Consider the following 26,746-nt stretch of genomic DNA (forward strand, 5'->3'; position numbering starts at 1 on the left):
TGTTCTGTAAGAAACAACCAACAGGATGATTTTCAGAGAGGTTTGGAGAGATTTATATGAACTGATGTTAAGTGAAATGAGCAGGTGATCATTATACCTTTGGATGGTTGTGGCTCTTTTCAACAATGAGATTATTCAAACCAGCACCACTTGTTCAGTGATGAAGAGAGTCATCTACACCCAGAGAAAAAACCATGGAACAGTGTGGATCACAACATAGCATTTTCACCCTTTCTGTTGTTTTTTTGCATTTTGTTTTCTTTCTCAGGTTTTTTTTTTTCTTCCTCCTTATCTGATTTTTCTTGTGCAGCAAAATAATTGTATGAATATATATGCATATATTGGATTTAAGATCTATTTTAACATTTAACATGTATTGGACTACCTGCCAGCTAAGGGAGGGGATGGGGAGGAGGGAAAATTTGGAAAAGGTTTTGCAAGGGTCAATGTTGAAAAATTATCCATGCATATGTTTTGTAAATAAAAAGCTTTAATAAAAAATAATGAAGTACTATATATAAAATAAAATAAAATACTATAGAAATGCTAGCAGGCCTATTCTTAAGTTGATAACTTTTTGTTGTTCTCCTTCCACTACAAATCTAGGAAGTTAGATAAGATCATCTTGGGATAATGTGGCTTGTTTGGGTCTGACACCATTTTTTTCTGCAGGTTCATTTTGTTTTGCTATTAAAGTTTTTTTTGCTAGTTTTTTATTTTGCTAGTAAAATTATTCTCAATCTTATGTGATTTTCTACTCTGTTTTAACAATGAATTTATACTATAAACTAGTGTTGGTCTTGGCTCTTGGGTCTTTCCATTTGGCAGGGAAATTAAGTATTTGCTGGCTAAAGTAATTTCTAGGTTTTTTTTGGCATCTTCATTGTGATTGTTTTATGTCAGTTAAATTCCTCTGTGAAATGGTGATAGTGTCTTTATTTTTACTCACTTCTTTATCTTTTAGCCTTTCTTCTAATTTAGATTTAGATACCAAATTAGTAATAGAATTACCCTAACTAATCAGTGAGCTAACTATAAACAGGTTGCTGATTCTGAAGTGAATGAGCTGGAGAAGAAAATATTCATGATAATCAGATGTGAGGTTTTTGAGTAATCAGCAAGCCCTTAGACTTTTTTTTGTTTCTTAATTCTAAACATATTTTAAATGTGATTATTTATGTTCTTTCCTATCTACTTTTATATTGAAATTACTTGTATTGATACATGTAAAGGCTTTGTTAAGAATTCTAATAGTATTTCTCTCTTTTCCTCTAATATAAGCTATATGCTCTGATGCTGCTGTTTTTTTTCCCCTTTCTTATTTTGTGCTTATACTCCTCTGATCTCAAGATGAGATGGCCAAATATGCCATGAAAAGGTGTTTCTCATTGTCTTTGGGTATATAGAAGGACCAACTCTGCCAGGTGTTTTAGAATTTTCCGTTTCTTAGGAGAATGTGTGAATGAACGATACTTCCACTTAGCTGTACTTTGTCTTCTGGTTTCATTCTTAGAAAGAATATCAGTATTATGGAGATCAGTTCTGGTGTCACAATTTGTTGGTAAATGGACAAAGGACTTATATTTCAAGTATCAGCAGATACATTCTTTATTGATGTTTAAAAATTATAGGATTCTTAGCAGCCTCTGTCATCTTTTGAAGAAGGTGGAACAAGATCGAGGGCCATTTTGAAGTTTCTTTGTTTTATGGATCTCTGTGACTAAAGATTCTTCATGTGGTGGCAAACCTGCTGACAAGAAGCTACATTCTATAACCATTCCATGGTTAGCAGACTTATTTGTTTGCTGGAACTATATTCAGAATTTTTTTTCCAGGGTAATAGAATTTGCCAGATTTTTTGAAACTTTGAAAATTCTGAGTCACCTCTATAACCTGATGAGGTGTCATAGTAGAGTTTTTGAGAGTGCAAGACTTTTAAAAAATTTCATTTAAATCAAAAGTTCTTAAAGTGTGATCCAGGAACCCTTGGGCATCCCCAAGATTCTTTAAGTTATCTTCAAAGCTGAAACCATTGTAATAATACTAAAATTTTAAAATTCCTTATATAAATATCAGTAGCTATAATCCACATAAACAAAAGCTCTTTTGGGGGATCCCTGGTAATTTTAAAAAATTTAATAAAACCCTGAAAACAACTACAGATCTAGAACTGCGACTTCATCACTGAGAGCTCCTGGTGTAAAAACTCTGTACTTATACTGATAGGTACTTTTGTTTTGGAGAAGTAACAGGGGAACTGAGAGATTAAGTGCATGGGAGACTGGACTTAAACCAAGATCCATTTCCCCACGTTGCTCAAGTCATTAAGCATTTATTTAGTTTTGGGTTAAGTGACTTGCCCAAGGTCACACAGTTAGTAGGTGTTAATTTTTGAGGTCAAATTTGAGTTCAAGGTTCCCCTGATTTCAGGGTAGGTGGATAGAGCTCTATCCACTTCTCCATATAGCTTCGGGCCATTAAGTATTTGGTGTGTGCCCAACACTCTTGTCAAACTCTGGGGATACAAAGAAAGGTGAAAGCTGTCCCTGCCCTCTGGGAACTCCCAATCTAATAGAAGAGACAATATGTAAAATTCTACCAATGGAACACTCTGGATCATTGGAAGATCCTTTCAGACGGAAATCCCTTCAAAGGAAAGGTGGAGATGAGGAGGAACAATATTTTCCCTCCCCTGAAAAAAAACCACGAATAAACAGAGTCAGAAAGAAAAATGTCTTGTGGAAAAGAAGAGCAAGGAGACAGTAAGTAGTTGTTGAGTATGTGGATGGGAGGAAGGTATAAGAAAATTCGAAACCCCCCAAGACAGGACTAAGGCAGAAAGAAGAGCAGAACAATATCTAGTTGAAGTGAAGGAAATAGGGAAAAGAGGAAAATTACCAGGACTTATGGGGGCAGGAACAATCAGCCAGTCAGCACTTATGAAACCTCTTCTGTCAGCAGGCACTAAGAATATAGTAGCAACAATTAAGTAGCCCGTGCTCTTAAGGAACTCACATTCAGAGGAGACAGGTATTTATATAAACATATAGATATGCAGATCATGGATTTATTTTTAAACTTCATTTTTACTGACAAGTATGTTCCAGAGCTTGATTCCCCCACTGGGGACTTTGGGGTTAACTATGGGGTTGAATCTCTATTCTGATGTATTCTTCCCAGAGTCAGGTGCTTAGTTACAGTTAATACCATTGATGTAAAATCCTTGCTTTTTAAGATTATATATTTATTTTTTCTGGTTATACATATACATTAATTTTTTAGAGTACATAAGATGGAAGCCCTTTCCAATAATTCTTAACATAAGAGTAAGAAAGAATAGATACAACAGGGACAAAAAAGCAAAAGCAAAGCCACGGTCCAGTTGGCAGATGAAGGCCCAGTGACTCTCATCACCCAAAGACTTAAAGCATGTCATCACTTAGCAACAGTAAGTGCATATTCATTTCTGACTAAACGTCCAATCGGAGTCCTTTTCTTCACCATGGACAGATGATAGTCATATAATATGTGCAATCCCTGAAATGGGTCCCTTCATTCTAGGTCATGAATCTAAAAGTAGACTCACTAGATCCCCATGTTTTCCATATACTCACAGTAGGCTCTCATTAGTCTCCAATTACAAATATTTTATCTACTTATCTCTCTTGGCCACTAGTCAATGCAAAAGTATGGAGATGGGAGGTGGAATAGTGTTCGTGAAGGCCAGTTTGACTGGATTGTAGAGTATATGAAGGGGGGTGATTTATGATAACTAAAAAAAATAAAGTCTAGGTTGTGAAGGGCTTTAAATACCAAACTGAAGAGGTTATATTTGATCCCCAGGAACTGGTAGAACAGAATCGGTGAGGGTAATTAGCTGGAAACAAATTTAGAATGGATTTGATTAAAAGTTAAAATTGTGAACTTGAGAGTCAAGCAGGTTGTTTTAAATTAATTATGTTTTTTTCTCTTCTCCAGAGCATCATGTTGTGTTAAGGTAGAATAGCTGTGTTAGCATGTCTGAACCTGCCTATTATTGAAACTGTCTGAGCCCTATGGTAAATGCAGAGCTTGTGCATAGAAGCAACAGGCGCTTTTAGGAAGCAAGCCAGGAAATTAAATCTACATCTCTTGCACAGCCCTGACTGGAAGTCAAACTTAACGTGGGCTTGGTAGGATTGATGAGCCAAAATAGTTCCATAGTATAACGATGGTAGACCCTTTAGCTTTTAATGGAATAACAATAAAGTATGAAATGTTTAGAGCTTTAAACCTAAGCCAAATAAATTTAATAACTGGCCATCTTTTTTTTTATTTTTATTACAGCTTTTTATTTACAAGCTATGTGCATGGGTAATTTTATGGCACTGACAATTGCCAAACCTTTTGTTCCAATTTTCCTCCTCCTTCCCCCATCCCCTCCCCCAGTTGGCAGGTTAACCAATACATGTTATATATATGAATAACTGGCCATATTAACTGCCTGGTGTTCTTAAATTCTGTAGCACTTGTAGAAAAGATTAGTTAAGTGCTTGAAGCATCCCTAAAAGTGCTGCACTTTTAAGTGGTTAGACTAAACAATAGAGCTGGAGAAGTCAGGGGAACCAGCATTGAGAGAGAGCAATTTTGATAGTAGGTATCTTTGTTCTCGTGAATAGTGGTCATGAGTTGAGAACCTTATATCCATTCAGGAATGAGACTGAGCAGTACACCATTTTTGTCACAGATAATAGCTATTTTCCATATATTCTGTAATACCAGTTCAACTTGATCACTTCCAACATGGAACAAGGAAACTATATTCCTCTTATTTTTTCCTTACTTTCATTGGCTCAAGAAATCAAGTTATGCAGCAGTGTTGTAATAATGATTACCTGTGAAAGACTGAACTACTATGGGTGTTATAGACACCAGATATTTATCAAATGCCTGCTGTATGCCAGGTACTATGTTAGATGCAGAGGATACAATGAAACTGAATTATTCTGATCAATACAATGATGCAGGATACTTCCAAAAGACTCCTGATGAAAACAATTCCCATCTTTTCTCTTCTTTCCTTTCCTTTCCCCTCCTCTTCCACATATAATTGATATCCTTTTGCTTGCCTTCTCAGTGAGTGAGGGAGGGATAGGAGAGAAAGAAAGGCTTTGGAACTCAATATAAAAAGAAAAGAGTAATTAAAGGAAAAAAAGAAAATCAAGTTACAGTTGCAAGGAAATGTTTGCCATAAACTCTAAGGGAAAAATGTAAAATTTTAGATCTTTTTTTGATTGAGCTACACAAGATCTTTCAGGAAACTAGCAGGGTTTCTTCTTTCTTTCCTTCCTTCCTTCATAATCCAACTAGGCACATACTTGAGGAATTAAAGGTGAATATACTTTAATGAATTTAATGAATAGTAAAGTATTTTAATTCTATGTTCATCAAACACTCTGAGACCTGAATTATTTTGTAGTAAGCTCCAGGCTGGGTTCTGCCCTTGGGGAATTCCCACTAAGAATCCTTTAACTTCTTTGACTCTCAATTTCTTATTTACAGTGATGACCTCTAAGGTTCTTCCAGGCCTAAAATTCCATAACAATATATCACTGATCATTTCTGGGCCTTTTAATACTAACTTTTAAAAATACTAACCTTTTACTCCTAGTGTTAGGTGTCTGATTGTTAGGCATGAGAGCCTGAAGTATACGTCTTTGAGTATTGTGTATTAAAATTGCAGCTGATATGCCAAACTTCACTTTCAAAGAGCCCATGCAATAGAAGCTATTCTAAAAGATATATTACTTTTATTCTAACTTAATAGATGGACACAGAATATTATGTTGGTTTAAAAGGAAAAAAAAATAAACTGTGAAATCCATAAGGTAACTTTGCTAGGCAACATACCTCATGCATAAATTGTTAATAAAATATATTTGGGTCAAAGGATATGAACAGACAATTCTCAGATGATGAAATTGAAATTATATCCACTCATATGAAAGAGTGTTCCAAATCACTACTGATCAGAGAAATGCAAATTAAGACAACTCTGAGATACCACTACACACCTGTCAGATTGGCTAAGATGACAGGAACAAATAATGATGAATGTTGGAGGGGATGTGGGAAAACTGGGACACTAATACATTGTTGGTGGAGTTGTGAAAGAATCCAGCCATTCTGGAGAGCAATTTGGAACTATGCCCAAAAAGTTATCAAACTGTGCATACCCTTTGATCCAGCATTGCTGCTATTGGGCTTATATCCCAAAGAAATACTGAGGAGGGGAAAGGGACCTGTATGTGCCAAAATGTTTGTGGCAGCTCTTTTTGTAGTGGCTAGAAACTGGAAGATGAATGGATGTCCATCAGTTGGAGAATGGTTGGGTAAATTGTGGTATATGAAGGTATATTATTGCTCTGTAAGAAATGACCAGCAGGAGGAATACAGAGAGGTTTGGAGAGACTTACATCAACTGATGCTGAGGGAAATGAATAGAACCAGAAGATCGCTGTACACTTCAACAACAATGTTGTATGAAGATGTATTCTGATGGAAGTGGATATCTTCAACATAAAGAAGATCCAACTCACTTTCAGTTGATCAATGATGGACAGAAACAAGTACACCCAGAGAAGGAACACTGGGAAGTGAATGTAAAGTGTTAGCACTAATGTCTATCTACCCAGGTTACTTACACCTTCAGAATCTAATACTTAATGTGCAACAAGAAAATTGGATTTACACACATATATTGTATTTAGGTTATATTGTAACACATGTAAAATGTATGGGATTGCCTGTCATCTAGGGGAGGGAGTAGAGGAAAGGAGGGGATAATTTGGAAAAATGAATACAAGGGATAATGTTATAAAAAAATTACTCATGCATATATAATGTCAAAAAATTTATAAATAAATAAAATAAAATATATTTGAAAACTGAATTCTGCAGTCAGAAGTTACATAATCAGTTTTGCCCATCTTTTGTGCTTTACTCTAACTTAAACAGTTTAAAGGGCCTAATAACTAGTTTATTACCTTGTTACAGTAGATTACTAGATCACCATACTTAGGATTTGAGGCCTACATGTTGTGGTTGAATCTTCTTATTAAAAGCCCACATAATGTCATGTGTTGTTTTGTTCTGCCTCCAGAAACCTACTAGCTTTCATAAGAACCAGTCAGATGAGAGTGATCAGCTTTTTTTTTTTTTTTTTTTTTTTTTTTGCCAAGTGTTTCTCAGTAAGCATTAAACTAATAACAGAACAGTATTTTTGAGAGAAAGAGAAGAGACTGACTGCTCCTGATTTTAAAGTGAATCCCATTAGAAATCTTATGTTGATTTATTTAGACTGGCTTTTTGATGCATCTTCTGATTCTTCTGCATTCCCAGGTCAACCCTTAATCTACCAGAACATAGCTAGAAATGTTAATAGTGTACTGGGTCTGTATCTAAGGAAATAATAAAGGAGGGAAAAGAACCCACATGTGCAAAAATATTTATAGCAGATCTTTTTGTGGTAGCAAAGAATTAGAAAATGAGTAGATGCTCATCAATTGGGGAATGGCTTAATAAGTTGTGGCATATGAAGGATATGGAATATTATTCTATAAAAATGATGAACAAACTGATTATAGAAAGGTTTGGAAAGATTTACACAAACAAACTGAGTGAAATAAGCATAACTGGGAATACCTTGTACACAGTAACAGCAAGATTATAGGATGACTAAATATGAAAGACTTGATTTTGCTCAGTGCTTCAGTGATCCAAGGTAATCCCAATAAACTTTGGATAGAAAACAATGGAAATTGAATGTAAACCAACACATGCTATGTTCACTTCTTTTTTCTGTTTTTTTTTTTTTTTCTCTCATGGTTTTTCCCTTTTGTTCTGATTTTTCTCTCCCAACATTATTCATAAAGAAATGTATATTTTTAAAAATTTAATATATATGTATAACCAGAAAAAACAATAATAAATAAATGTCGAATACAGAATTGAAAAAAAAAAAAAAGAAATGGTAATAGTATCTAATGAAAGAAGAGATCCCCTTCTAAATATTTTTGGAGGGATTTAAAAAAAGCCAACATTGATATACATCAGAAAAATTTGCTAGAAGATACTTTGTATTCCATTTATAACCATCTGAAATGAAATAAGATTTAAGGATTATTTAACCTTTGACTTAAAGTAAAATGTGTTTTTTCAGAGTAAAAAAAATTAGTCCTTTAGATATAGTAGAATTGAAGCATATATTCTGGCTTAAAATAGTGCAATCCAATATAGGTTAAAGATGTGTGATTCTTTTAAACATTTCCATATTCTCATGCTGTGCAGGAAAAATCAGATCAAAAATGAAAAAAAAAAAAAACACACACACACACAAGAAAGTGGAAAAAAAAACAAGGTGAAACTTCTATGCTTTGATCCACATATAATCTCCATACATAGTCTCTGTCTGGATGTGGATGACATTTTCTATTACAAGTCTATTGGAATTGCCTTGTATCAAGTCACCTTTTGAAACTGAGGATCCTTTTCCCTTTTTTGTGACCCTTTTGAGATACAGACCCAGTCTACCCTGCTGGATCAAAGAGTATGCAGTTTGATATCCCTTTCGTTTCACAACTCTACCAACAGTGCATTAGTGTGAGGACTTAGGAAACTGCTTATTAATCATATCTGTAATTTATTGTATTTTTAATTATTTTGTTAAATTTGTCCCAATTACATTTTAATGGGTTTGAATTGCACTCTGGAGTGTTGTGGGCTGCCTGGTTGATACCTTTGGACTAGATCTCTGAGATCCTAAATCTATGATTCTGTTACTAAGCTCTATGACAAAATTCTATAAGACTCCTGACAGTCCTATGTGTTGACTAAAGGAATAAGATATAAGCAAGTTTTATTCATATTATTAAAATTAGCTGTTAATTTTAAAATGAATGCTTTAAAAATCAGATTTCAATCTAAGGAAGGAGATAAGTCAACAAGCATTTATTATGCAAGCACCTACTATGTGCCAGGTGGCTCTGTATTAAGTACTGTAGATATAAATATACAATAACCTGTAAGAACAGCAGGGTGGCAAAGGACTTGACCTATATTTTATATTTCTAAAAGGTTTTCTCAAAACCTGCATATCCAAGAGCAGCAGCTAGCAAGAATGAGATATTTTGCTTGTGTACAGTAGAGGGGAGAGAAGTAGCTAAGGCGATTTACCAGTGTCATTCATGTACTAGGAAGGATGGATTTTGCCCCTCAAAGAAGAGTAGCGCAAATTATGTGTGTCCCTTTAAAGCTACCGTGACCTGCTTACTGGAGGAGGGGCAGGTTCCTAAAGATCAGGTGTGTGTCTGAAGAGATGAGCTCATCCTTCTTAAGTAGACCTGCCCTAGTGAATGTTTTCCTAATTGCAGGTCCTCCAGCTGGAGAAGCCGGAAATGGTTGAAGCTTCAGGCACTTTGTGAGTAGCAAAAAATAGAACAATTTATTGTAATCTTTTGAATGTGTGGCTTCGAATTTCAGGGGGGTAAGTGGCACACATGCACACTCAGCTATTTTCCAAGTTAATGTTTGCAAGGAAGTATTTGATTGGTCAAGGGAGAACCTGCATATAAAACTGCTTTAACTTGAATGTTCATTGGGAGGGTGACTTTCCATGAGCCACCTCATTAACTCTTCAGGCTGGTGTTAACTGACCTCCCTGCTTGTGGAAGCACAAATCTTACAGGCTCCTTTTTCTTATGAAGGGCTCTGAGACTTGTTTAGAGCTAAACTGGTAGAATTTATTGTGTCACTGAAGTCTGTTGTCCTTGATTCTAGATCTCCGTGGGCTCTCCTCGTTTTCTAGATTTAAGTACAACCCCTTGAATATGTAAGGCATTTGAAGAATGATGTTTTATTAGTAAAGAAATAGATTAGATTCTAATTGTCAGGTTTATTCTTAAGAAATTTGGCTTCAAGAGGCAATGATGTTTAATGAATTGTGGAATGAGACTAAAAAATTTTTTTCCCTACTGGGGTGGGAATCCGGAGGGAATCAGGAGACAGGTACCACTTAGAGTAACCTGTAACACTGGAAAACTCAGTCATGATCATGATCATTGAAGTTTCTGTAGTGCTGTATGGCTTACACAGGACTTTCCTCACAAAGTCTTGTGAGGGGGCAGTTTGTATTGCTACAGAGAAACTCACCAGGTAAGTGACTTAACCTCTTGTCACATTTCTAGTAATTACTGGCAGAGGGAGTCAAACTTCCTATTAGATTCATAGGATCATAGATTCTTAAAGTTCATCTAGCCTGACCCTCTTCATTTACAGATAAGAAAAACTGAGGCTCAGCCTAGTTAAAATGCTTTGCATTTGAAAAGGATTTTGCCCTCCTTTAAGGGCTGTGGAGTTGCTTACTTTTGTTGTTAGTGCTTTGGTACCTTAAAGGTTTGCAAAGCTCATTTAATCTTCTTTACTACTCTATGAGATAGGTGCTATTATTATTCCTATTTTACAAATGAGGAAATTAAGAAAACTATAAAAAGTTTTCTTAACTCCCACTGTACTCCAGTGCTAAGCCCTGGGGATACAAAGAAAGGCAAAAGGCAGTCCTTGCTCCCTAGGAGATCAAGCTTTTAGGGGAGATAACAGAATCAAGGCACTAAGCTAAGGAGGACTGGGAAAGGCTTCGTGCCGAAGGTGGAAGTTGAGCTAAGATTTGAGCAAACCCAGATGGTGAGGATGAGGAAGGAGAGAGTTCCAGGTCGAAGCAGACAGACAGGGAAAATGTGGGGAGATGGAACATCATTTTAGGAATACTCAGATAAGTGTCACTGGGTTGCACAATACCCAGAGAGGGGGAACTAAGTGTTACTTAGCTAAGGTTAGCTAAAAATAAAGGTTAGAAGGGACAAGGTTATCAAGTTCTTATAAGCCAAATGCAATTTTTATAATTTGATCCCAAAGGTGATAGGAAGCCACTGGAGTTCATTGTTGAGAGATCTGCTCCTGATGAAGATCATCGTGGTAGATGAGTGGAGGATGAACTGTTGGGGAAAGAAACTTAAAAAGCAGGAGCTCAACCAGCAGGCTCTTAAAGTAGTCTAGACCTCAGGTGAGAGCTAACACCATGGTGTTATCAGTGTCAGAGAAGAGAAGAAGGAATTATAAGAGAGATGTTATGAAAGTTGACATGACAGAATTTGGAAAAAGATTGGATTTGAAGTGTGAGGATTTAAGGATGATAGAAAGTTGATAGCTTGGGTGACTGAGAAAATGATGGTATCTTTGGCTGTAATAGGGAAGTTAGGAAAAAGGGACATTTTGGAGGGAAAATGATGAATTTCGTTTTGGACACGTTGAATTTAAGATTTCTGGAAAACATCCAACTATTTTAGTTTTAAGTAACCGTCCAGTGGGCTGTTAAAGATGCAAGAGCCAAGGGAAGAAGAGAGGTTAGGGTTGAGGATCATCCAATCCATGGGAAATGGAGATCTGATATTGTGTAAAGAGAAGAGAACCCAAAATGGAGTTTTGGGAGTTATCCAGGTTAGTGAATGTGACCTGGATCTGAGAAAGGGAGAAAGGGAGGAGGAAAAGCAGAAGGGATTATGAAGTCCTAGAGAGAAGAGAGTTCAAGGAGAAGAGGGAGGACATTAGGAAATTGGGAAGAGGCTATTGGATATGGATCACTGATAATTATGGAGAGAGTTGAGAGCCTAAAAGACTTCTTCAGTTCCTAAGCAATTTCACGGTCTGAGAGTCTCCAGGTTTTCCTTACTGGCTCCCCTACCCCAGCTGCTGAGCTTTTCATCCAAATCCAGGGACTCCAGAGTCTGCACCCCTTCCACTGGGCTGTGTTGTCTCTGTGCTTCAGTTTCTTCATCTTTACAATAAGAGAATTTGGTTAGATACATCTCTACCTAAAGTCTTTTCTAGCTCTTAAGATGCTGTTAAATCTATCTGTGTGCCCTGGAGCAAAGTAAATATCTCTGCATAGCTACTGAATGAGGTAGTAATAACTGCTGACCCCTGCCTCATAAAGTCAGTATGATGAAGAATACACTAAAAACTTTTTTTGGGAAAAAGTAGAACTATATAGCATGGAGACTATTTATTCTTAGGCAGCAAGGAGAATGGTTTTTTAAGCTAAAAAAAGTAACGCAAATGATGGAAGAGGAAATTGGAACACAAAGTAATTGAGATAACGAGAGAAAAACTGTCTTAAGATGAATTTATGGCTCTTGAACCAGATGAATTCTGGTGCCAAACGAATTTAAATAGATGGTTTCAGAGATTATGCTGATAATGTACTGAGAAATTATGACAGGAGAATCATCAAAAGATTTGAGATGGGCCACTGCTGCCTTCATTTTTCCAAAAAAGGATGTAGTCTACAAGATGCAGACTTCTAAACTTGTTGACTCTAGTATAATTTGAGAATTTACAGAATGATTACAGAAATAAAATCAAATATTTCTTGAATAATCAAACCTGTTATCTGTGGCTTTTAGGGAAAAGAAGCAGTATAATAGAAGTCAGCATGGATTCATTAGGAACAAATGATGCCAAACTAATACTATTCCTATTTTTCAGAGAATGACTAATTTCGTGAATTGAGATGAATGTTCTAAGATGAGTGTGTTTTTATTTTTACAAATCATTTATAACATCTGCCATTCTTTTAGATCCAATTCAATTCACATTTCCTCCTTATGACAGGAATAAACTCTTAATTTTCACTGGTCCCTCTTCTCTCCAAACTTAACAAAATACGTTTTTATTGATATGTTTTGTTTTTACACAACCTAGAATTTCTCCCAATATTCTTTCCATTTCTAACAAATGATATTTTAAAAGAAAAAAAAAAAAAGAGGAAGAAAAAAATCTGTAAAACTGATCAATATATTAAAAAAGTCAGAAAATACATGCCTGTGTACTTCCATCTTTTCAAAAGAATATGATCTCTTCAAACTGTTAATAGCATCTTTCTTTTTTTCCCTCTTTTTTGCAAGGCAATTGGGCTGACCCTGACTTGGTCACATAGCTATTAAGTGTGAAGTGTCTGAGGATGTATTTGAACTCAAGTCCTCTTGACTCCAGGGCCAGTGCTCTATCTAGTATGACATCAACTACCCCATCTAATAGCATCTTGATAGCCATAGAATTTGAGAATTTCAGAACTAGTCCAATTTCCTCATTTTAATGATAAGGAAACTGAGGACCCTGAGTTGATATGACTTGGGATTGGATTATATAAATATATACAAATATATCATTACAGAATGGCATGTAGCATCCAAAATTCTGACAAAATTTTGTGCTTATTATTGTGCTTATAATCTCTTTATTTGCTTGCTTGCAAAAAATATTCATGTTAGTTTTGCTTCCTCAAATAGATTGGAAGCTCTTTGAGCACAGGTATCATATTTTATAATCTGTAGCCTCACTTTGATGGCACTTGTCAATCTGGCTTTACAACAGTCTCTATGATACTCTTTCCTCAGAGCTCTGGTCCCGTTAGCCAGATCTATTTAACCAGAACACACTCAATATATATTTTTCCCTCTTTACTCTCCCACTCATCTTGATGGCCCTCTGCTTTCTGAATCCTATCATCCTTTAAGACTGATGAAATCTTATTTTGTTTGTAAAGCTGGTCATCTGTGTTAACTGTTATTTCTCCCTCTTTTAAACAAACATCTTTTGATATGTTTTGTTTGAAATTTACTCAGTTCATCAACAATCTGTGTCTGTTGGCTGTCCAGAACTCTGCTAGGTGCTGGGGATACTATCATTACAGAAAGGACATCTGAGTTAGTTTCCATGTTGATCCCATCTTCATTTTCTCTGATTTCTCTTTCCAAAACATTCCACCCTCACCCTGTTTGTGGTATTTTCTGTTAGAGTATAAGCTCCATGAGGATATTGTCTTTAGATAAGAGACACCTTCAGCCCATCTAAATAATTATCTTAGCCCTAGTGTTGTACATTAAATGGACTCCTTTGGGCATTATGAAAGTGTCTAGTCACCTTTCCTTGTCCCTTTACTTTGAATATGCAATGTTTTCTTGTTCTGATAACACTCAGCTGATATTGCAGGTATTGACTGCTGCATAGCAGATATTCCCTTTGAAATCTCCCTTTTTCCTTTTGCTGATTTCCCCTTTCTCTATTCTTCTCTCCTATGAAATACTTTCCTTATCTATCTTCAGAATACTGCTGATTAGCTGCATACTCTAAATGGGCCTGAGAAGTTATAAAAACTAAATCTGTTTCCTAGGAAACAGAAACTGCTAGCAGCACACAGTCTTCCTTAGCATTCTAATAAATTTCACTTTCATTTTAGCTTCCTGTTTGTTCTTCATTCTTAAAGAAGACCATGCTATCAGGAAGGTGATGCCATGACATGCAAGTCATGGATTAAATTGGATTTAAGTCAGGGTGGGCTGTGCAGTCACCAGCGTCATTTTCTCCTCTGGAGTTATCTGGAGGTTTAGGAGCAAGATACAGATCAAGATAAATGGAGATGGCCCAGGGTACAAAGGGAGACTTTTTTTTTTTTTTTTGATAACATCTTTACACTTCCAATAGACTTGGGATGGAAAATACCATCCACATCCAGAGAGAAAACTACCGAGACTGAGTGTGAATCGAAGCATGTTATTTTCACTGTTTTTTTGTTTGCTTTTTCTTTCTCACTTTTTTTTTTTCCCCTCTCTCTCTTTTGGTCTGATTTTTCTTGCACAACATGACAACTACAGAAATAGGTTTAAAAGGACTGCACACGTTTCACCTATATCAGATCAGCTAGCTTGCTGTTGAGGAGGGGGGAGGGAAAGGAGAAAGGGAGAAAAATTTGGAACAGAGTCTTACAAAAATGAATGTTGAAAACTTTATGTGTATTTAGAAAAATAATACAATTGAGAAAAAAATAAAATAAGAACTCTTAAGGTCTTTATTCCTGGGTGCTTAAGCTCCCCTGGGCTGGTAAAGAAGCCAGGGAGAAAGCAGGAACATTAGCTGGGGAGAAGGGAGGGGAAGGCAATGTTGCCTGTGAGAGATTATGAGGTGGAAGGTCTTCCAGATATTGGCTCAGAGGCCAGAAATGAAAGATCTTTTAGGGACTTTCTAGTAGCGGAGTAGTCTGGTTGGGCAGGACCCTAGTTCATGAGGGGGAGTAGTGGGAAAGAAAGGGGCTTCTGTAGCTGGACAGTAGTGTCTGTGTTTTTTTCTTGCTGCCTCAAATCATCCACAGAGATACAAATACCCCAAGCAGTGACTAAAACAAATAAGAATGCCCCCTCAACTTCATCACTGTGGAAATTCTGCCCCTCTGGGCCATGCTCCAGGCCTGCAGTTTTCTGAAGTCTTTTCTGTACAACCTTCTATAAGGTGATCTCTTCCTTCTTTTCTATATCCTAACTAATGCTTATTGTGTCTTCCACTTGGTTGGGATGTGTATATACATATTATGCCTATATTTATATATTATTATATACACTATGTTCTGTACATTAGAGACTTGTGTGTATGTATATATGTATATACACAGATGTATAAAATACATATGTGACAAATACATATATGTGTATAAAATACATATGTAACATATATTTGTTACACACATATAAATATAGATATAGAATGCTGTGTCTTAATTTTCTCTATTGTATATCTGTTGGTGCCAATGAGATTATAAGCTCCTGAGTGGCATAAACTAAGTTTTATGCTTTATGTTCTCAGGAGACTATAGTATCTTCAGTATACTAAGCTTATAGATACTTGTCCAGTAAGAAAAGTTAGAATGTTTTCACAAAAGGGCCCTTTTCCTGATTTAAAACCTTAGTACTGAGCCTGAAAATACTACCTTCTCTTAATTCCTTACTTTTTCTACCTTGTTCTTAGGTGTATTGAGCCTTGACATCCATCTCTTGAGTGCAGACAGACCATCTATCATACAGATGATCTGAAGACCTCAAATTAATGTGGGCTGCATGGAAACATGCCTAAAAATATGAAGAAAGATTTTGACAGATTGACAGGAATGTTTGTTGCTGTTTGGCAAAGCATGTTTCCATCATTCTTTCAGGCTGCCTTTATCTTCTGCTCAGGCAGTCCACTCAATCGTGAGGCATTTATGTTTGTCTTATTTCTGCTTAGGTAAATGTGTGATACCTTATATACATAAATGTGCAGTCATTAGCAATGTTCTTTGGGCCTGTTGCTTCAAGGGGTCATAGTTGACCAGAGTACATGGTAATTGTTTTCCTGTCTTGATGTAGGTGATATGTTAGAGGAGTGTTTAAAAGAATGCTAACTATTTAAAGCCCTCTCTGTTACCAAGTGGAAATAATTGTTGTTTTCTTAAGTTTAATTTAAAGTGATGATGTTTAGCATAGGTGCCCTGGTTTTGTAAAAAGGGAGATTATCTAAAGTCTAGAATGCTGGGAAAGATGGGGCAAGAAAAATCCACCTGTATTTTGATTGGAAACTAGAGATATATAATCAGAACCTTTCATTTTATAAATATAGGTACTCTGACTCTTCTTATTCTTTTATGTACCATCAAATGCCAAGTTCTATCAATTTTGCTTCCACAATATTTCTCATGTCCATCTTTCCATTTCTTTTATCATTATATCATGATCCACATACAGCTGAATTGTTGTATCAGCCATTTAACCAACCTTACACTTCTACTTTTTCCTCCCTCTTGTCCCTCCTATTGCCTTCTAGATAAAGCTTCAATTTCTTAGTCTGACTTTCAGGGCCCTCTCTCTACATTTGGTATCACTCAGTTTTTCCATCCTTCTCTTTGCTGACTTGTCTCTATACTTTATGCTCCACCACTTACTGCTTACATTTTTCTGCCTCCTGTCATTTTGTGTCTGAAATGCTCTTATCTGTTACCTCTGTTGAAATCCTTCTCTCCTTCAAGACTTATTTAACATGCTCCTCTCCCTTCCTCCTCCCCACAATAAGAAGGATTTTGACAGAATGACAGGAATGTTTATCATGGTTGGGCAGAATGTGTACCCAGCATTCTTTCAGGCCGTGAAGCCATTCCTTATGCTCCCAGTCAGAATTAATCTTTTCTTCTTTAGATCTCACAATAGCGTTCTGTGTTTCACTTAAGCAATTAGCATTATCTGTTTTGCATTATGGCTTTATGAATGTGTGTGTTGAATCCCTCGAATATAAACTGCTTGAGCCAGAGAATTATTTTGCTTTGTATATGCAAATGCTATATATGTTTAATACTATAAATTATTTGCCAAAGTGTAGAAATTAGAATTTTAAAGCTATTAGGAAATAAAGACTCTAATTGCACATTAGTGTCCTAATTACAGATCAAATTTTAGTAATAACCTTTAGGTGGAGGAGAGCCGGAAATCTTAGTAAGAAGGGTGAATGTGAATTCATTGTGCTTCCATTTTAGCATCCCTTAAGCTCCTATGTTTCCAGATAAAGAAATAGGGAGAATACAAAAAAGGTCCCTAGAGAGTTCCAATAGCTACACTCATGACTTAGTTTTTAGTTTTAGCTGTTGACCATTCTAGATTTTGAGAAAGTAAATACTCTGCTGCTACCACCATTGATCTATATCCAAAAAGTGCCTTTCACAAATTTGGGCAGATTTGAACAAAGCTTGAAACTTTTTATATTAAATTTCAATTTTTTTTTAATTTTTAAAATTTACTTTTATTCTGACTTAGCAAATGTCAAATAAAATGGGTATTTCCATTTACATATTAGGATAGAAAGAGGACTATACATGAAACTGTGGACTTCTATTATGTACATCTTGCTTTAATTTTAAAGTGTATAATAAATTCAACCTGTAGCTTTCAAAACTGTCCTGTTTGTTCTGACCTTTTTGTTTTGTTTTGTTTTTTGTTTTTTCTTGGTATTTTTCCTTTTTTATTGTAATAATTTCATTTATTTTTAATACACATTGCTTTATGAATCATGTTGGAAGAGAAAAATCAGAACAAAAGGGAAAACCATGGGAGAGATAAAAAAACAGAAAAAAGAAGTGAACATAACATGTGTTAATTTGCATTCAGTCGCCTTAGTTCTTTTTCTGGACGAAGATAGTATTTTCTGTCCAAAGTCTATTGGGATTGCTTTGAATCACTGAATTGCTGAAAAGAATCAAGTCTTTCATAGTTGATCATCACATATTTTTACTGTTATTGTGTACAATGCATTCCTGGTTCTCTGGTTCTGCTCATTTCGCTCGGCATCAGTTCATGTAAATCTTTCCAGGCTTTTCTGTAATGAGCTTGTTCATCATTTAAAAAAAAAAACAACAAAAAAACCCCCCCAATAATATTCTATTACCTCTTCATGGTGTTTTTCAAGGTTTTCCAGTATTCCTCTCTTCTTGCTTTTATTGTTTTGGATTTTTTTTTTTTTTAATTTGTGAATGCTTTCTCCCTTACCTGATAAGGATATGAAAGTTGATAGAACCCAGCTTTATTGCAGCTGTGGTAGCTAGCAACCCAATGAAGTGTTACTCCTCTGGCCTCTCTTTAGTCTGCTCCCCTGCATTTTCTGGGTGGTTAGAAGTTTCTGCTGTCAGATACAGAATGCCTACTGGGGCTTCAGTTTATATGCTGTAGGGAAGCTGGCCCAGAATGCTGAGGGGAGTTCAGGGCAGAGGACTGAAATTTTAATACTTCACTTCCTTTTGTGCTGCTAATGAACCGATTTTTTTTTTTAAATTTTTTTTTTAGTTCTTTAATTTATGAGTAAATTGTAATTTTTAAAAATCCAGCATCTGATTGGTATAATCAGACTCCCAAGAAACTATTTTAATGAACTAGAAAAAATAACAACAAAATTCATATGGAAAAATAAAAGGTTGAGAATTTCAAGGGAATTAATGAAAAAAAAGTCAGATGAAGGTGGTCTAGGCGTACCTGATCTAAAGCTATATTATATAGCAGCAGTCACCAAAACCATTTGGTATTGGCTAAGAAATAGACCAGTTGATCAGTGGAACAGATTAGGTACAAAGGACAAAAAAGGGTACATTTATAGCAATCTAGTGTTTGACAAACCCAAAGATGCCAACATTTAGGATAAAAATTCATTATTTGAAAAAAACTGTTGGGAAAACTGGAAATTAGTATGGCAGAAATTAGATATGGATCCACACTTAACACCATATACCAAGATAAGATCAAAATGGGTGCATGATTTAGGCATAAAGAATGAGATCATAAATAGATTAGAGGAACAGAGGATAGTCTACCTCTCAGACCTGTGGAGGAGGAAGGAATTTATGACCAGAGAACTAGAGATCATTATTGATCACAAAATAGAAGATTTTGATTACATCAAACTAAAAAGTTTCTGTGCGAACAATACTAATGCAAACAAGATTAGAAGGGAAGTAACAAATTGGGAAAATATTTTTAATAGTTAAAGGTTCTGATAAAGGTCTCATTTCCAAAATATATAGAGAACTGACCCTAATTTATAAGAAATCAAACCATTCTCCAATTGATAAATGGTCAAGGGATATGAACAGACAATTTTCAGATGATGAAATTGAAACTATATCCACTCACATGAAAGAGTGTTCCAAATCACTACTGATCAGAGAAATGCAAATTAAGACAACTCTGAGATACCACTACACACCTGTCAGATTGGCTAAGATGACAGGAACAAATAATGATGAATGTTGGAGGGGATGTGGGAAAACTGGGACACTGATACATTGTTGGTGGAGCTGTAAATGGATCCAGCCATTCTGGAGAGCAGTTTGGAACTGTGCCCAAAAAGTTATCAAATTGTGCATACTTTTTGATCCAGCAGTGCTACAATTGGGCTTATATCCCAAAGAAATACTGAGGAGGGGAAAGGGACCTGTGTGTGCCAAAATGTTTGTGGCATCTCTTTTTGTAGTGGCTAGAAACTGGAAGATGAATGGATGTCCATCAATTGGAGAATGGTTGGGTAAATTATGGTATATGAAGGTTATGGAATATTATTGCTCTGTAAGAAATGACCAGCAGGAGGAATACAGAGAGGCTTGGAGAGACTTGCATGAACTGATGCTAAGTGAAATGAATAGAACCAGAAGATCGCTGTACACTTCAACAACAATGCTGTATGAAGATGTATTCTGATGGAAGTGGAAATCTTCAACATAAAGAAGATCCAACTCACTTCCAGTTGATCAATGATGGACAGAAACAAGTACACCCAGAGAAGGAACACTGGGAAGTGAATGTAAATTGTTAGCACTAATGTCTATCTACCCAGATTACTTACACCTTTAGAATCTAATATTTAATGTGCAACAAGAAAATTGGATTTACACACATATATTGTATCTAGGTTATACTGTAACACATGTAAAATGTATGGGATTGCCTGTCATCTAGGGGAGGGAGTAGAGGAAAGGAGGGGAAAATTTGGAAAAATGAATACAAGGGATAATGTTATAAAAATTATTCATGCATATATACTGTCAAAAATTTATAATTATAAAATTAATTAAAAAAATAAAATTTTTTTAAAAAAATCCAGTAGCTTTGTGGCTGTGATCATATGTAGCATGTGGTTATGTAAATGGTAAAAAAAATTTTTTTTGATTGAATTTTTTTAGTCAATTTTTATCTTTGAGACATATAGAAGCCATAATTTTGGCTATAGCTCTGCTGATAGAATTGTTTCTAATATTGTCTTTACTGTGTTTATAAAAGTAGCCCTTCTAAATAAAACCTAGACTCAGGTGAGCCAGCAGAAGGAGGGAGTAGAGTATGTGTGTGACTCTGTTAGCCTATTTCCTTGACAGTGGGGCCGTGTCTTTTACTTTTTATATTTATGTCCCTTTGTGTACTTAGTACACAAATTTTGGGACTCAATTGAGAACTTGCTTGACTATAGATAGAGCCTCTTATTTTTCTTTTTTCTTTTTTTTTTTTTTTACTTTTGGAGGCACTCTGGGTTAAGTGACTTCCCCAGGGTCATATAGTTGGTAAGTATCTGAAGTATCTGAAACTTGGATTTGATCTCAGATACTCTTGGACTCCAGGGCTCATGCTGTTTTTTCCCTGTGTTATCTAGCGGCCCCATAGGTTTATTCTTGCTACTCATGGATTGAAGTGGTTAGAGAGAGGTGGGGCTTTCATATTTGGGACTTTGCCTTTGGGTGAAAAATAGTTTTTGAACTGGATCTCTCAAGTCTAATAGTACACTTTCTTCAATGGTGTTAGGTAATATTTTAAGCAGTTAGAAAGGGGAGTTGGTGGCTTGCTTTTTAGTTGTCATCAAATTCAAATTGAACCCAGAAAATCCTAAAATTTTGAGTGTAGACAGTGAGGTGGTAATTATGGTCTTGACTGTTCTAAATCATTGCAAATGTCTTTTCTAACTCTGTTCTCTCTTTTGTGATTGTCTTTTTTTTTTTTTTTTTCTAACGTCTGGCAGCCTGTAAACTCCATCAAAGCTTGTTAAGACCTTTGTGGTCAGGAATGCATCCAGAGGAAATAGGCCCATAAATTGCTTTTCTCAAGACTTTAATAAAGTTTGTGATGTACCTTTCATGGTTCAATAGTTAGTTCCTTAAGTTCACTTTGTTTATAATTAATTAGAGGTCTGGTCTTTTTGTCTAGCTTGTTCCATTGTCAGTGCTGGGCCCTAGTCGGTGGTAAGAGAGTGCTGCGCTGCTTGCAGTTTTCCTGTTGGGGGAACCCTGGCTGCTTAACAGTCAATTTTCCTTTGTTAAGAGCTGCAGGTAATCAGCCCCTTCCGTGTCTACTTCATCTCTTACAACATAGTGGCAATCCTGCTTTTTGGAGGTTTGAATGCCCCATCTGCTACTGTTGCTGCCTGAGTGTGAGTACTCTTAACTGGTAATAAGAGTGCTTGGTTTTAAGGATTAGATTGCTCTCTGGGAAGTAAAGATTGTTCACTTATGGTATTGGGGGTAGGAATGGTGGGGAGAGGAGAAATATACTTTGTTTTGGTCTTTTTATTTTTATATTATTAATATATAGATAATTTTTTTTTTTTTACCCGTCTGGCCCTTTCTCACTTTTTAAGATAAGGGAATTGGGATTCATTTGTTACAATGTTTTAAAATCCTAATATTTTTCCTTAATTTATTAATCAAAGCTAATTAAGGATTGTCTTGAATTTTTAAAAAGTTGCCTTTTATACATAGTCATCTGTAATTTCTTTTTAATTGTTTTCAATATTTTTGTACTTTTCAAAGATAAAGGAAGACTCATTTCAGAGCAGAAGTAGGAAGGTTTACATAGTCAGCTATTTTTCTAGCAGCAGAATGTTGTTGTTAAAACTCACTAAGATTTTGGCAATATATTGTCAATTTGGAAAAATGGTTTGCTGAGTATTTCAGAAGAGCAGATGCTTTCTCAGATTTATTTTTAATGAGTAGATAGATTTACTTGGTAGCACCTGCTGTTTTGGAGGCCAAACTACTTTTAAAAGTAAAGTTGTCCTAATGAACGTATTTTTAATTAGAATTTAGAGGGAGAGAAATATTTTCTTAATGGAGTTTCCATCTTTTGGATTCTTTGGGATGTTTTGATCCTTTAAAACAACATTTGATATACAAACAAACTATTTTGTGTCACTTGGAGAATTTTGCTTTGAAATTTTAAGGAGTTAGATTAAAAGATCTGTTTCCTTCCCATGTTTAAGCCCATGTTTGTCAGAAGCAGTGCTGAAGAAAATCCCCTTTGTGATAGGCGAGGGAATGTAGAATTGTTATAACAAGTTCTCTTTAACAGTCCCACTTATTACAGTGGAATTTTATTGTGTGGGATTTTATACTGTGACAACATTATAAAGGCACACAATTTTGAAAGACATAAGAACTCTGATCAAGTTTGTTACAATCACAGTTCCAGAGGACCAATGATGCAGCATAGCCCCAGCTTTTGAGAGGGAAGTGATAGATTCAACTTGCAAAATAAGGTCTTGGGGAGAAAGAATAAATGCTTGTTAATTGGGAAAAAAAAGTTTAAAAAGATGTAACTCAAAAAGCTTGTACTTTGGTAGCTTTTTGCAATTTATAGAAAAAAAAGCCCCAAACTATGAAGCAGAAAGCAGTAGTATTATTACATTTTACAGATGAGGAGGAAACTGAGGCTCAGAGAGGTTATGACTTATTTGTCCATGGTCACACAACTTCTAAATATTCACCAATTATGTTTTTCTCTAGGTTTTTTGAAATTTTTTTTCTTTTATTTCTTCTTTAGCAGCTTCTGTTACTTTCCTAGTCATGTGCTTGTTCACTTACACTGGAGAGTGGTACCAGTCAGTACCACTGTTCTCTCATCAGAAATGAGTTAAGCTGGCTATGTCTTCTCTTCCTACTTCCCTCCCATAGTTCAATTTATGCTGAAATACATTTGAGATCTTGCATTTGTTTGTATATGTTTACAAATATACAACCCAATTACAATTAAAGAGTATTCAAAACAAAAAAGGCCTTTTGGAAGGAAAATTTAGTGAAAAACCCATGTCTAAGGCATTAGATGTGTTATAAGATAACTGTACTAATTTTCATTTGTGATTCTTGGGAAGCTAATGAATTATTTTAACTACTTATTTTCTCTTTTCTTTAAACAAGACTTTTAACTAGCTTGCTAGTGTTGGTAGCATGGAAGTTATAGTAATTATGAAGTGAAATTCCATTTCTCCTTAGGTTTTCATGAAACAATGAAGTAAAGCTATAAAACTTAGAGCACCTGAAAAAAGAACAATGATTGTCAATATCAGCAAACTGAATTCTTTTCTAAAACTAAAATATTAGGTAGCAGTTTATATTCCAAACAGTTTGGTTTTTATTTTGATAATATTTTGTTTGTTTTGGGATGACTTTGTACATGTGCAGTGTACTCTTGTTTATATCAATCTTATAGATACTGGGTGTCGGGGTGGGAGGAGTGCAGAGGAAGGAATGTGGAGGTGGTAGGAGGTATGGCTAAGTATCTTTATTCTCTATTTTTTCCCCATCCCGTCTGAATTGGAGGAAAATCAATATATACACTGAGTCTCAACTTGACAGAGAATGAGAATTAGTGGTAAAAGATAGCTTGTTTCCATTGTAGATTGAAAGGCAAAATTAAATGAGCCTTAGTATTTAGCAAGCTAGAATCCTGAGGAAATAAGAATGGCTCTGTTTAGACAGATGGGCCTATGGATAAATAAAAGACATTGGTAATGAAAAAAAACATTTTCCTTAAATAAATAAATAAACCTTGATGTGTTACCCTTAGTATTAATTTGAGATTCCTCTAAATTGAATTACAGGGAGGTTCTTGGATCCTTAGAAGGTAATATCCTACAGTAATGAAAAGAATAAGGGTGTGTGATCATCACTTATTATATATCCTCTGACCATGAGTCTTATATCATTGTTTAAAAAAAAAATTATTTTTTCCCCTTTTAAACCTTCCATCTTCTGCTTCAACTTTTGCATCTATTCTAAAGCCACTTCCCATATGTAGGATGTCTGCTATTTCCTTCTGCACAGCATGATTTCTAGCCTCAGGTGAGAAGAGGAACCAGATGATCTTCTAACCCAGTGTGCCTTCCATTTTTCATTGCATATATTCCCTAAGGAAAGGCAGGCGTCTGGCTGGACCTTTTGCTTTTGCAAAAGATGCTCCTTTAGATCACATTCTCCAATCATAGGTGGTGTCCCTCAGGGATCTGTCCCTAGTCCTCTTCTGCTCTTTATATTATGTCACTTGGTGAGCTTATTTTCTGTCATGTATTTAATTGCCATCTTAATGCTGATGATTCCCACAAATACCTTTCCTGCCCCAAACTCTCTGCTGACCCTCAATCTCACATCTGTCAAGTGCCTTTTAGACATCTTGAACTAATAGCCAGTAGACATCTTAAGTTGTTTAAAATCAAACTCATTATTTCCCTTCCTCAGCCTTGAGATCAAGGAGTGTCTTTAACTTCTTTTTTACCCACAATGCTTATAGTACCTAGCATGTAGTAGTCACTTGATAAATGTCTCATTTACCAAAATTTTGACTTGTTTTTCATGATTTTCTTATGTTACTCATTTCTCTCCCCAAATTTTCGTCTCCTCACTTGATTTTCAAAATTTTTTTGAGCTCTTCCATGGCCTGAGACCAGTTTATATTTTTCTTGGAGGCCTTGATTTGTTATCTTTTCAGTATGTTAATGTGTGTTTTGATTTTCTTTGTTGCCATAGTAACTTCCTATAGTCAAAAATCTTTTTCTGTTTGCTCATTTTCCTAGCCTATTACTTGAATTTTAACTTTTTGTTAAAGTGGGCTATGCTTCCAGAGTTGGGGGCTGCAATGTCCCAAACTTCAAGAAGTTTGTATAGCTGTTTTCAAAGATACTTTTAAGGACCTATAAGTTTTCAGTTCTTTCAAGGTGGTATAATCCTTATAAGAAGAAGCATGTTTACTACTCTCCTGGCCTGTGCTCTGCTTTGTGAATGACCACAAGTATTTTTCTGCCCTGGGACTGTTGAGGAGGATTTTCACTCCATTGTGGCTGCAAACTCTGGTTGCTAGTGCTCCTCTTCATCCTGGGAGTGGCCCCCAAGATTGTGATCCAGACTGGAGGATAGGCAGAGCAAAACAATACTGCCTTAGTGATAGAAAAGAGACCCCTGGAATCTCCTCCTGACCAGTTGTTCGACCTCCTTATAGTCTGTGGACTGAGACCTCCAAAAACCAATGTTACCACTGCTGATTTAATGGCTTCCAAGGTCTGCTCCTGGCTTTTTGAGGCTAGAACTATGTTGGCATGGCCTGCACCAGATTCTCTACTCTCACCCAGGTGTGACTGACCTTTTCTGCTGACCTCCTAAGTTGTCCCTGGCATCTGTGGGCTGAGGTGTTTGGAAATTGTGTCTGCTTCCACTGATGAGATCACCCTGAGGCCTGATCCTGGTCTGCTGGGGCTCAGGGTTGTGTTGGCACAGTTTTTGCCAGACTGCACCATTTCACCCCAGTGTGACAAATCTCTCCTGCCAGCCCTCCATTCTGTCCTGGACTGAAAAATTACTCATTCTGTTCTTTTGTGGGTTCTGATGCTTCAAAACTTGTTTAGAGTCATTACCAAAAGGTTTTTGGAGGATCTTGGGGAAGAGGTTAGTAGAATCCCTGCCTTTACTCCACCATCTTGACTCTTAACCTAGTCTTCCTCCCCACCCCAAGGCAATTGTGGTTAAGTAACTTGCCCAGGGTCACACAGCTAGGAAGTATTAAGTGTCTGAGGACAGATTTGAACTCAGTTCCTCCTGACATGTGGGTTGGTGCTCTATCCACTGCGCCACCTAACTGCCCCCAACATAGATTTTCAAAAGAAGTAATAGTGTAAAATGGACATTGATGTTTTATTTTAAAAATCCCTTATGTTGTGTCAGAGCACTATGAAGTAGTGGAGTTTTGTTGGGTTTTTTTTGGTCTTTTTGTATTGAAGTTAAAAAGGAATAAAAAAAATTTTTTTTTAAAGCCTGTTGGCCTGATTTCTGAGTAAAAAAAACAATGAAAAGTCACAATGAGTCATTTTTTTCCAGCCAAGAGCATTTTAGGACATCTGAAAGAAAGGTCTACAGACACTTAGGTAGGGACTAGTCAGGAACAAAGCAGCACTGGCTATAGAGTAACAACAGTGCCCAGAGAAAGCAAAAAGTAAATACATGGTCCAAAAGATGTTCTGGGGACTCCTTTACTAGCAGTGGCTACAGGATTAGGTGCCAGTTGGCAGCTTT

The 26,746-nt window shown here is 36.0% G+C and overlaps 1 protein-coding gene across 5 annotated transcripts in view; it reads left to right on the forward strand.

The window, feature by feature from the left end:
• The window catches only part of USP54 (ubiquitin specific peptidase 54), a 121,212-nt gene that overhangs the window by 10,021 nt on the left and 84,445 nt on the right, over positions 1–26,746 (forward strand). Inside the window, exon 1 of one of the 5 annotated variants that reach the window (XM_074296825.1) lies at positions 9,316–9,457. The exons of 1 other annotated variant lie outside the window; for it this stretch is intronic. The gene's annotated coding sequence lies outside the window, so the exon portion shown is untranslated. Of the gene's footprint in view, positions 1–9,315; positions 9,458–9,503; positions 9,524–21,735; positions 21,844–26,746 lie in introns of those variants that run through there. 3 more of the 5 variants (XM_074296821.1, XM_074296824.1, XM_074296822.1) reach the window with 3 other exon arrangements.

This window comes from Sminthopsis crassicaudata, chromosome 2, assembly GCF_048593235.1.
Source record: "Sminthopsis crassicaudata isolate SCR6 chromosome 2, ASM4859323v1, whole genome shotgun sequence".
Classification (NCBI taxonomy): Eukaryota; Metazoa; Chordata; class Mammalia; order Dasyuromorphia; family Dasyuridae; genus Sminthopsis; species Sminthopsis crassicaudata.